The sequence below is a fragment of the Oncorhynchus mykiss genome, chromosome 6 (assembly GCF_057628025.1).
Source record: "Oncorhynchus mykiss isolate SJ-2025 chromosome 6, ASM5762802v1, whole genome shotgun sequence".
Classification (NCBI taxonomy): domain Eukaryota; kingdom Metazoa; phylum Chordata; class Actinopteri; order Salmoniformes; family Salmonidae; genus Oncorhynchus; species Oncorhynchus mykiss.
In genome coordinates, this window is record NC_143027.1 from 52,286,638 (window position 1) to 52,299,423 (window position 12,786).

Sequence of the window (12,786 nt, forward strand, 5' to 3'; positions counted from 1 at the left end):
GATTCATCTACAGACACGGATGATTTACTTATCATCAAAGTAGAGGCTAGTGCTATGGCTGGAATCCATGCAACCTGGAAACGTTGTGTGAGTAGGTAGCAGGGCTGAGTGGGAGTTTGGAGTTCAGCCAGAGTGAAATTCTCATGCTCCAAAGAGAAAACAAGACACTCACAGCCAAGGTAAAAATCCACGATTTCAACATGGATTGACTACTCAGGGAAAACAGGGTGATGAAGGAGTCACTACTAAACATACAAACTTGTAGCATGCGTGAAAATCATTTTTTTTCTGGGATTCCTGAGGACGCATGCAATTATCCTGAGGATGCGATCAGAGAATTCATGCAATCTGCCTTGAAACTTCCTATAGAGACTGTAAACAAGGTGGCTTTCCACGTAGTACTCAGACTTGGAGCACGGAGCGACAAGACCAAGGGTCCCCGACCGATCATCGCAAAATTTGAACACTACCAACAAAAAGAGTTGATCAAAAGCAGGGGAAGGGAGCTAAAGAGACCAGATTCAGTCTCAATGACCAATTTCCAAGGGAGATAAACGAATGTCGTAAGAGACTGTTTCCGGTACATAGACAGCAAAGGGAGAATGGTAAGTGTGCATCTTTCATTGTGGACAAACTCTTTATAGATGAACAGCTATTCCGAGACAGCTTCATAACACAGTGGCTGTACTAAATTCCACAGTGACCTCAGGTTACAAATAAGAGAAGGTATGGGAACTGTAAAAATATCTGAACTTTATGAAGTAGATATGAACACACATGTACTCAAATACATGCTTGCTTACACATACGGACTTATACATACACACACCTGATCTCGCTCTCTAACTGTCACTATTTCTTTCTCTCTTTTCTCTTCTCTCCTCTCTCTATTGTCGAGAACTGTTTTAGAATTGAATGTGTTTATTGTTCGTCCATCTTTTTAATGTATTTGTCTACAAGTTTATATATGTTTACAACAAGCAAGGGGAAGATCAGAATAGAGGCATTGGGGAATAATATTTTGTACGGAATACATTTGTACTGTAGTGAAGCCGTCTCTATAGTAATGCAACGTCTCTTTCATGATCGTGTGAGAGAGAATAAAGTAGACAGCACGGGTCAAAATTTTGATTTATGACCCTATGTCCGGATGACACGTACATGCCCAAATATGGGCATCCGGCCGCCATGACATCCTGTTGCTGGTGTCACGTGTTAGAGGGTGTGTTATTTTATATCTATATTGCATCTATTCCTTTGAAGTTGTCATGATGATTGATGTGTTTGACCTGTTTGAACTGGGGGGGATGTGTTTGAACATTTCAAAGAGGGTGACCCCACACCCACCCTATTTTATTGCCCTTAGGGTTGTTGTCTATGAAGTAGGAATGTCCGGGGGGGTTGTAATTTGCTGCAGACGGCATTATGAATAAAGCGCAGAACAAGGCATGCGGCCCCAGAACACTAAACATTAAAAAAAAAAAAAAACAGAACATTAACCTTTCTAGGGCAGCGGAACCCCTCGACAACATTCCGCTGAAAAGGCAGCGCTAGAAATTCAAAAATCTTTTTTAGAAATATGTAACTTTCACACATTAACAAGTCCAATACAGCACATGAAAGATAAACATCTTGTTAATCTACCCATCATGTCCGATTTAAAAAAATGCTTTACAGCGAAAGCACAAAATATGATTATGTTAGGTCATAGCCAAGTCAAAAAAACACAGTCATTTTTACAGCCAAAGATAGGAGTCACAAAAAGAAGAAATATAGATAAAATGAATCACTAACCTTTGGTGATCTTCATCAGATGACACTCATAGGACATCATGTTACACAATACATGTATGTTTTGTTTGATAATGTGCATATGTATATCCAAAAATCTCTGTTTACATTGGTGCGTTACGTGCAGTAATGTTTTGATTCCAAAACATCCAGTGATTTTGCAGAAATACTCATAATAAACATTGATAAAAGATACAACTGTTATTCACAGAATTAAAGATAGACTTCTCCTTAAAAAAACACTCGGGGACTAGAGATCATTGAGTGCCAATGTGTCCAGCCAGACTTAGACATGCCATTAAGTTATCCTGACACTCATATTCCCCCATCACAGCCCCCTCCCTTTGTCACAGCCCCCCCCCCCCCCCCCCCCTTACTAATGGGAGATAATTATGTCACCAAATCAAGGAAAGGCTAAGTGTTTACTAATTTGAAGAAAAAAATGTTTTAAAAAATCGAATTATATAATACATCGCTAATGACATGAAAAAATATATATTACAAGTGTACAAGATAGGCCAAGAAATGTCTAAAAATATATTCCCAAGCCCCCTTCTCAAGAATAAGTAATTAAATACCTACAAAATAAAATAATTGCACTGTAATGCCCCCCACCCCCAAAAATAACAAGTGTTAAAATGTCAAACAAATTATAAAATAAAACATCTCTATTGAACAATATATAAACATAAGACATAAGTAAAATAATAGATCCCAAACCCACTGCCAAACAAGTCAGATCTAACAGTGCACAAAACCTATATACAATATCAATAAAAAAATGTAAAGTATTAAGTGTAGTAAAAAGAAGAGGAAAATTGTATGTGTGAAGTGTGTATGTAACAGTGGGTGATTACAAAATCGAGTCTTCTTGGGTACGACGCTACAAGCTTGGCACACCTGTATTTGAGGAGTTTATACCATTCTTCTCTGCAGATCCTTTCAAGCTCTGTCAGATTGGATGGGTAGCGTTGCTTTTCTCGAAGCCACTCTTGTGTTGTCTTGGCTGTGTGCTTAGGGTCATTGTCCTGTTGGAATGTGAACCTTTTCCCCAATCTGAGGTCAAATCAAATCAAATTGTATTGGCCACATACACTGTTTAGCAGATTTTATTGTGGGTGTAGCAAAATGCTTCTGTTTTTAGCTCCAGCAGTGCAGTAATATCTAACAAGTAATACCTGGAGGGCAGGTAGAGAGCCCTGCGGTTGCGGGCGGTGCAGTTGCTGTGCCAGGAGGTGATACAGCCCGACAGTATTGTGTATCTGTAAACGTTTCTGAGGGTTTTAGGTGCAATACCAAATTTATTCAGCCTTCTGAGGTTAAATAAAGGTGAAATAAACAACTATTTCACTCACACTCTCTAAAATTGTTGAATGGGTTTCCTGTTAAAAATATATATATCTTTAAGCCAGGTAAATATTGTTTGTCTTTTCTTATTATCTGCTGAGCCATTACAATTTTAACTGGCTATACTTATTTCAACAATTACCATGATGAGATACAAGTTTCAAATCTATTCATCATAATATATGTTGGTAAATGTACCATTAAAAAGTGCCATACCTTAATTCATTATTAAGTTGGTTTTTCTACCGACTGTTGTATAAGGGGAACCATGGGGTGTTAAAACTTGTTGGGGATAGGGGGCAGTATTTTAACTTTGGATGAATTGCGTGCCCATAGTGAACTGCATCCTACTCTGTCCAAGACTGTATGCATATTATTATTACTATTGGATAGAAAACACTCTGAAGTTTCTAAACTGTTTGAATTATGTCTGTGAGTATAACAGAACTCATAGGGCAGGCAATCTTCCAAACAGGAAGTGAAATTCTGAATGCGGGTCTAATTTTAAGTCATCGCCTCTTCACTTCCAAACAATATATGGATCTGTTAGCACTTCCTACGCCTTCCACTAGATGTCCCCATTCAGTAGAACGTGAAATGGAGCCTCTGGTGTGAACTTTGACCGAATGGGAGGGGAATGAGTCACTGTCCTGGCAGAATGCAATTTCCCTGTTGCGCATTTGTCTGTTGATAGCACCATCATTCCATTTGGCTGCAGATGAAAACATATGCTCCGGTTGGAATGTTATTGGATATATATGAAAATAACATCCTGAAGATTGATTCTCTACTTAGTTTGACCAGTTTATTCTACCTGGAATATATATTTTAGAAGTTTTCGTCCGAGTTCGCCTGGACCAGCGTCAGCTTTTGGGCACGTGAGCTGATTGGACACTAGTAATGGACATTATGGAACAAAACAACGATTTATTGTGGAACTAGGACTCCTTGCACTGCATTCTGATGAAAGATCATCAAAGGTAAGGGAATATTTATGATGTAATTTCGAAATTCTGTTGACTCCAACATGGCGGAGAAATATATTTACGTCTTAGCGCCGTCTCGGATTATTGCATGGTAGGCATTTTTCGTAACGTTTAAAAAAAATCTGACACAGCGGTTGCATTAACCTCTTGAAACTCTGGGGGCGTATTTCATTTTTGGATAAAAAACGTTTTAAACAGGATATTTTGTCACGACAAGTTGCTCGACTATGCATATAATTGACAGCTTTAGATAGAAAACACTCTAACGTTTCCAAAACTGCAAATATATTGTCTGTGAGTGCAACAGAACTGATGTTACAGGCGAAACCCAGATAAAAATCCAATCAGGAAGTGCCCCCTGTTTTGAAAGCGCTGAATGCCAATGACTCCTTATCTGGCTGTGAATGGGCTACGAACGAGCTTACGCTTTCTACGTATTCCCCAAGGTGTCTACAGCATTGTGACGTTTTTTTTACGCATTTATGTTGCAGAATAGCCGTAAGGGACCACATTGAGCAAGTGGTCACCTGATGGCTCCCGCAGAAAATCTTGCGTAAAGTACTGAGGTAGCCATTAGTCCAATCGCTTCTAATGAGAAACCAATTGTCCCGGTGGATATATTATCGAATAGATATGTGAAAAACACCTTGAGGATTGATTCTAAACAACGTTTGCCATGTTTCTGTCGATATTATGGAGCTAATTTGGAAAAAGGTTTGCCGTTGTAGTGACCGCATTTCCGGTCGATTTCTCAGCCAAACGTGAAGAACAAACGGAGCTATTTCGCCTACAAAAATAATATTTTTGGAAAAAATAAACATTTGCTATCTAACTGGGAATCTCGTGTTTGAAAACATCCGAAGTTCTTCAAAGGTAAATTATTTAATTTGATTGCTTTTCTTATTTTCGTGAAAATGTTGCCTGCTGCTAGCAGGGCATAATGATATGCTAGGCTATGATAAACTGACACAAATGCTTGTCTAGCGTTGGCTGTATAGCATATTTTGAAAATCTGAGATGACAGTGTGATTAACCAAAGGCTAAGCTGTGTCTCAAAATATTTCATTTGTGATTTTCATGAATAGGAAGATTTTCTAGGAAGATTTATATCCGTTGCGTTATGCTAATTAGTGTCAAGCGATAATTACGCTCCCGGATCCAGGTTTGAGAGTCACAAGAACCAGTGTATCTTTAATTATATGTAAAACATGTATCTTTCATCAAAGTTTATGATGAGTATTTCTGTTATTTGGCGTAGCTCTCTGTAATTACTCCCGATATTTTGGAGGCATTTCTGAACATGGTGTCAATGTAAACCGAGATTTGTGGATATAAATATGCATATTATCGAACAAAACATAAATGTATTGTTTAACATGATGTCATATGAGTGTCATCTGATGAAGACTATCAAAGGTTAGTTATTCATTGTATCTCTAATTCTGCTTTTGTGACTCTATCTGTGGCTGGGAAAAAATGGCTCTGTTTTTGGGGGGATTTGGTGGTGGTCTTCCATAAATATATGTTGTGTTTTCGCTGTAAATTATTTAAAAAATCGGACATGATGGGTAGATTAACAAGATGTTCATCTTTCATTTGCTGAATTGGACTTGTTAATGTGTGATACGCTAGCCACAACAGGATTTATGAATGATCGGCTATGAAAAGCCAACTGAGATTTACTCCTGAGGTGCTGACTTGTAGCACCCTTGACAACTACTGTGATTATTATTATTTGACCATGCTGGTCATTTATGGACATTTGAAAATCTTGGCCATGTTCTGTTATAATCTCCACCCGGCACAGCCAAAAGAGGACTGGCCACCCCTCATAGCCTGGTTCCTCACTAGGTTTCTTGCTTGGTTTTGGCCTTTCTAGTGCGTTTTTCTTTGCCACCGTGCTTCTACACCTGCATTGCTTGCTGTTTGGGGTTTTAGGCTGGTTTTCTGTACAGCACTTTGAGATATCAGCTGACGTAAGAAGGGCAATATAAATACATTTCATTTGATTTTATATGACATTTGCAATAAGTTTTGAATGAAATGGCGTCCATTTGAGTGGTATTGTACATCGTGTATATGTTTTGTACGGTGCCAATAAGTTCCCATTAATTTTTGTCCATTTCAGGGGGGTATTCCCTTATTTGTGAAATGACTTCATTCATCGTTTACCTCAGTCGGAACCAAGCCTTCTCTGAAAGTTGTTGGCCTTCCAGCTGTATGGCTCTATTTGTCCGAAAGGAGTTTCCCCTTTCCCGTCTGCTACTGTTGTTCACACAAGAAAAAAAACAGCCATGTGGACAGTTCCCATTGGTGATGAGCGTAGTAGGATAGTCATACTTAGATTAGCTTTTCACAATATCTGACTTAAGACTGCTAATCAGCTGTACAAGTGATTGTCTGAGGTAAGCTTCCCATCTCATGTTGATATTCAGAATTCGGACCACGATGGACATGAGCTGCAGCTCTTCATCTCTCTGGTCTAATGGGAGGTCAGTTTATTACTTCACCTCGTGTTGAGGTTCATAGTTTCATCCATTTAAAATATGTGACTCTCGCCTCTTGTTTCCTGGTCTAATGTTAATTTCGTCGGCAATGCTTTTTATGCACTCTTGGTCAAAAGAGGTGTTCCGTCATGCTGACAAGCTCTCTTACCTCAATCAGGGCGTGGCCTCTAAGAACTACCCATCCCGGATCCGGGAGAATTGTCATCAACTACACTAATTAGCATAGCACAACGGTCAAAAAATATTACTAGAAAATATTCATATTCATGAAATCACAAGTGAAATATTTTGAAACACAGCTTAGCCTTTTTGTTAATCACCCTGTCATCTCAGATTTTGAAATTAAGCTTTACAGCCAAAGCAAGACAAGCGTTTGCGTAAGTTTATCGATAGCCTAGCATAGCATTATGTCCAGCTAGCAGCAGGAAGCTTGGTCACGAAAATCGGAAAAGCAATCAAATTAAATCGTTTACCTTTGATGAGTTTCGGATGTTTTCACTCACGAGACTCCAGTTAGACAGCAAATGTTCCTTTTGTTCCATAAAGATTATTTTTTATAGCCGAAATACCTCCGTTTCTTGTCCACATTTTGTTGAGACAACGCCGAAAAAAACTCCAAATTAATCCATAATATCGACAGAAACATGGCAAACGTTTTTTATAATCAATCCTCAAGGTGTTTTTCAAATATCTATTCGATAATATATCATCCGGGACAATTGGCTTTTCAGTAGGAGCGAGAGGAACAATGGCTGCCTTTGTCTATTATGCACAAATCACTCTGAGAGCCACCACCTGAAGACTGACGCAATGTTGTCGTTCACGCTCATTTTTCAAAATAAAAGCCTGAAACTATGTCTAGTGGCTGTAGACACATTAGGGAAGCCATAGAAAAAGGAATATGGTTGATATCCCTTTCAATGGGCAATAGGGATGCATAGAAACACAGGGGATTCAAAATAAGAGTCACTTCCTGATTGGATTTTTCTCAGGCTTTCGCCTGCAATATCAGTTATGTTATACTCACAGACAATATTTTTACAGTTTTGGAAACTTTAGAGTGTTTTCTATCCTAAGCTGTCAATTATAAGCATATTCTAGCATCTGGTCCTGAGAAAGAGCCCGTTTACTTTGGGAATGTTATTTTTCCAAAAATGAAAATAGTGCCCCCTAGTTTCAAGAGGTTAATGTGAAAAGGAAATGGGTGATAAATACTCTTAACCCTCCTAAAATCCTAGTCCTATTTTAACAAAAAAAAATCCACACTTTTCATATTGTATTCACAACATATTGGATGGAAACTTGACAGATAAAAGGGGTATCTTTTCCAAGTTACAGTATTTGGTCAATATCGTTTTTAACAACATAAAAAAATGCAAAACAATATGATATTATTTTTCTACATCTTCCCACAGACCATTTCCCCCATTCCCCATGTTAGCACAAAATGATTCCTTTGGTTGATCCTAAAGAGCAAGAGAGAGAGTCTCCCTCTCCTGTAATTTACGATCGGATGTGAACGGTCGACCATCGAGCAGCTCTGGATGCAGGAGAGAGAAAGGCCTGGTTACTGTCACTCCCAGTCTGATCTGACCCATTTTGATCCTCACAGGACAGTCATGACACAGTCCATCAATACTTTAAGACATGAAGGTCAGTCAATCCGGAAAAATTCAAGAACTTTTTTAACGTTTTTTCAAGCGCAGACGCAAAACCATCAAGTGCTATGATGAAACTGTCTCTCACCGCTGCATGAAAGGAAGACCCAGAGTTACCTCTGCTGCAGAGGATAAGCTCATTGGAATAACTGCACCTCAGATTGCAGCCCAAATAAATGCTTCACAGAGTTCAAGTAAGAGACAGATCTCAAGATCAACTGTTCAGAGTAGACTGCGAGAATCAGACCTTCATGGTCAAATTGCTGCAAACAAACGATTACAAAAGGACATCTCTAAGAAGAACAGACTTGCTTGGACCAAGAAAGACGAGCAATAGACATTAGATGGGTGGAAATCTGTCCTTTGGTCTGATGAGTCTAAATTTGAGATTTTGAGTTCCAAACACCATGTCTTTGTGAGATGCAGAGTAGGTGAATGGATGATATCCACAGATGTGGTTCCCACCGTGAAGCATAGAGGAGGAGGTGTGAGGTAGTTGGAGTGCTTTGCTGGTAACACTGACTGTGATTCATCTGGAATTCAAGGCACACTTAACCAGCATGGCTACCAAAGCATTCTCCAGCGATCCCATCCCTTCTGGTTTGCGCTTAGTGGGACAATCATTCGTTTTTCAACAGGTAAATTACCCCACACACCTCCAGGCTGTGTAAGGGCTATTTGACCAATAAGGAGAGTGATGGGAGTGCTGCATCAGATGACCTTGCCTCCACAATCACCCGACTTCAACCCAATTGAAATGGTTTGGGATGAGTTGGACCGGACAGTGAAGGAAAAGCAGCCAACAAGAGCTCAGCATATGTGGAAACTCCTTCAAGACTGTTGGAAAAGCATTCCAGAGAGAATGCCAAGAGTGTGCAAAGCTGTCATCAAGGCAAAGGGTGGCTACTTTGAAGAATCTAAAATCTATTTTAATTTGTTTAATACTTTTTTGGTTACAACATGATTCAATATGTGTTATTTCATAGTGTTAATGTCTTCACCATTCTTCTACAATGTAGAAAATTGCAAAAAAAAAACTTGAATGAGTGTGTCCAAACTTTTGACTGGTACTGTATAGTAAATTATCAACCCTACAAGCAATACAAGACAATACTATTATGGTGGGAGATTACAATACTGTTTTAAATACCGCAATGGAATGTAAAGGAAATCACACTACAAACTATCACCCTCATGCTTTTAAGGAATCAAAAATGTCATGGATATATTGGAACTAGTGGATATTTGGTGGCTTAAATATCCTGACCTAGTGAGATATAGATAGCCTCAGTAGGCTCAATCAAGCTAGTCGTCTTGACTACTTTCTTATGCCTTCTCGTTGGCACCAAGAGTTAGAACGTTTTTATAGGGGAAACGAAGGTGGTTGGACCATCAGAAAATTGGCATATACATTACTCTACTGAATTTCCACGTGGGCGAGGATATTGGAAATGTAATCAAAAGCCTTTTCGATGATAACTTTTTTTTAAATAGAAGAGAGGAATTTATAACTGAATTTTTATGACATAACATAGGTAAAGCAGATCCCGTTATTGTATGGACACTTTTAAATGTGCCTTTAGAGGCCATGCAAATCAGTGCTCAGATCTAAAACAAAAGCAATTTGGGTAAAAAGAGTCCATATTAACAAAGGAAATAGACGGTCTAACAGAACAGATAGATATCAATAAGAACTGTACTATAGAGGCTCAGAATAAATTAGAGGAAAAACAAAAAGAAATGGAGGAACTTATTCAAGAAGAGCAAGTGTAATATATTACAAAAATTAAGCAAACTGGATGGAATGTGGGGAAAAATGCAACAAATTATTTTTTAATCTTCAACATTGAAATACTGTCAAAAAGTGACAGTCAATCAATCAATCAAATGTATTTATGAAGCGCTTCTTACATCAGCTGATGTCACAAAGTGCTGTACAGAAACCCAGCCTAAAACCCCAAACAGCAAGCAATGCAGGTATAGAAGCACAGTGGCTAGGAAAAACTCCTTAGAAAGGCAAGAACCCAGAAAGAAACCTAGAGAGGAACCAGGCTATGGGGGGTGGCAAGTCCTCTTCTGGCTGTGCCGGGTGGAGAATATAAAATAACATTGCCAAGATGTTAAAATGTTCATAGATGACCAGCAGGGTCAAATAATAATAATCACAGTGGTTGTCGAGGGTGCAAACCCGGACAGGAAGATCACATCAGTGACTCAACCCACTCAAGTAACGCACCCCTCCAAGGGACGGCATAGAAGAGCACCAGTAAGCCAGTGACTCAGCCCCTGTAATAGGGTTAGAGGCAGAGGATCCCAGTGGAGAGAGGGGAACCGCCCAGGCAGAGACAGCAAGGGCGATTCGTTGCTCCAGTGCCTTTCCATTCACCTTCACACTCCTGGGCCAGACTACACTCAATCATAGGACCTACTGAAGAGATGAATCTTCAATAAAGACTTAAAGGTTGAGACCGAGTCTGCGTCTCTCACAGGAGTAGGCAACCCATTCCATAAAAATGAAAAGCACTGCCTCCAGCTGTTTGCTTAGAAATTCTAGGGACATTAAGGAGGCATTTGTGTTGTGACCGTAGCGTACGTGTAGGTATGTACGGCAGGACCAAATCGGAAAGATAGGTAGGAGCAAGCCCATGTAATGCTTTGTAGGTTAGCAGTAAAACCTTGAAATCAGCCCTTGACTTAACAGGAATCCAGTGTAGAGAGGCTAGCACTGGAGTAATATGATAAACATTTTTGGTTTTATTCAAGATTCTAGCAGCCGTGTTTAGCACTAACTGAAGTTTATTTAGTGCTTTATCCGGATAGCCGGAAAGTAGAGCATTGCAGTAGTCTAACCTAGAAGTGACTAAAGCATTAAAGGATTCATTATTTTCCATCATTTTTGGACAGAAAGTTTCTGATTTTTGCAATGTTACGTAGATGGAAAAAAGCTGTCCTTGAAACAGTCTTGATATATTCGTCAAAAGAGAGATCAGGGTCCAGAGTAATGCCGAGGTCCTTCACAGTTCTATTTGAGATGACTTTACAACCATCAAGATTAATTGTCAAATTCAACAGAAGATCTCTTTGTTTCTTGGGACCTAGAACAAGCATCTCTGTTTTGTCCGAGTTTAAAAGTAGAACATTTGCAGCCATCCACTTCCTTATGTCTGAAACAGAGGCTTCCAGGGAGGGCAATTTTGGGGCTTCACCATGTTTCATTGAAATGTACAGCTGTGTGTCATCCACATAGCACTGAAAGTTAAAATGATGTTTTCGAATGACATCTCCAAGAGGTAAAATATATAGTGAAAACAATAGTGGTCTTAAAACGGAACCTTGAGGAACACCGACATGTATAGATGATTTGTCAGAGGACAAACCATCGACAGAGACAAACTGATATCTTTCTGACAGATAAGATCTAAACTATGCCAGGTATCAAAAGCAGCATAAAGGTCTAGGAGCACGAGGACAGATGCAGAGCCTCGGTCTGGCGCCATTAAAAGGTCATTTACCACCTTCACAAGTGCAGTGTCAGTGCTATGATGGGGTCTTAAACCAGACTGAAGCATTTCGTATACATTGTTTGTCTTCAGGAAGGCAGGGAGTTGCTGCGCAACAGCTTTTTCTATAAAAATGCAGTTTGAGGGACTTTGCAGGGAAAATGCCATGCAGGTGTAGGGGATTGTCTACAGCAGGATGACCCCCAGTGGATGGGCGCCGAGGGGTGTGGTGCTCCTCCAGCAGCTCTCTCATGAGGTTCTCTCTGTATTTTTGGTAGGTAATTACTTTACCTCTGAGGGAGTGGGGAGGATGAGGAATGTTAGAGGATGATGAGGCAGTGGGTAGGTGGGTGAGATATTGTCACTATAATTGCATAATGGATTTGTATGTGAACTGTACATCCAATTACAAAAATACCTTGTTCAGTAATCATCTCACCTGTTAGTTGGCGGTGAACTATGCTGCCGTTGAGGACAGCAGTGTTGATCAGATGGAAAAATATCTTCTTATACCACTTGGTTGTTTCCCGAGTGCATTCCACAAAGCTGTTTATCATGTCCGCCTTATGCACTGCCCCCATTTTGAGGTTATAATCAAGCACACAATCTGGATTGATCTTTCTCTCTCCCGTCAGGTGGTCCACCTTCCATGTGGCCGACATGGTTGCTGTATGGACAGTGGAGAAGACATGGACGTCTCGTTTGTCATGCCACTTTACTGCCAGCTGTTGACCATTCTCCTGGAATTCCACCTCCCCTCTCTGCATCTTCCTGCATCCGAATGCCGGCATCCCCTTCCTGTTCGAACTGACTGTGCCACATGCCCCTGTGCTGTTGGAGAGCAGATGCTGGAAGAGAGTGGGACTGCTGTACCAATTGTCCACGTACAAAGTGTGTCCCTTGCCGAGATGAGGAGCTAGCATGGGCATCACCATGGACCTGGACACCCCAAGCCCCTCATAATGTTTGATGTCAGTGGTGGACCCTGTGTAAACTA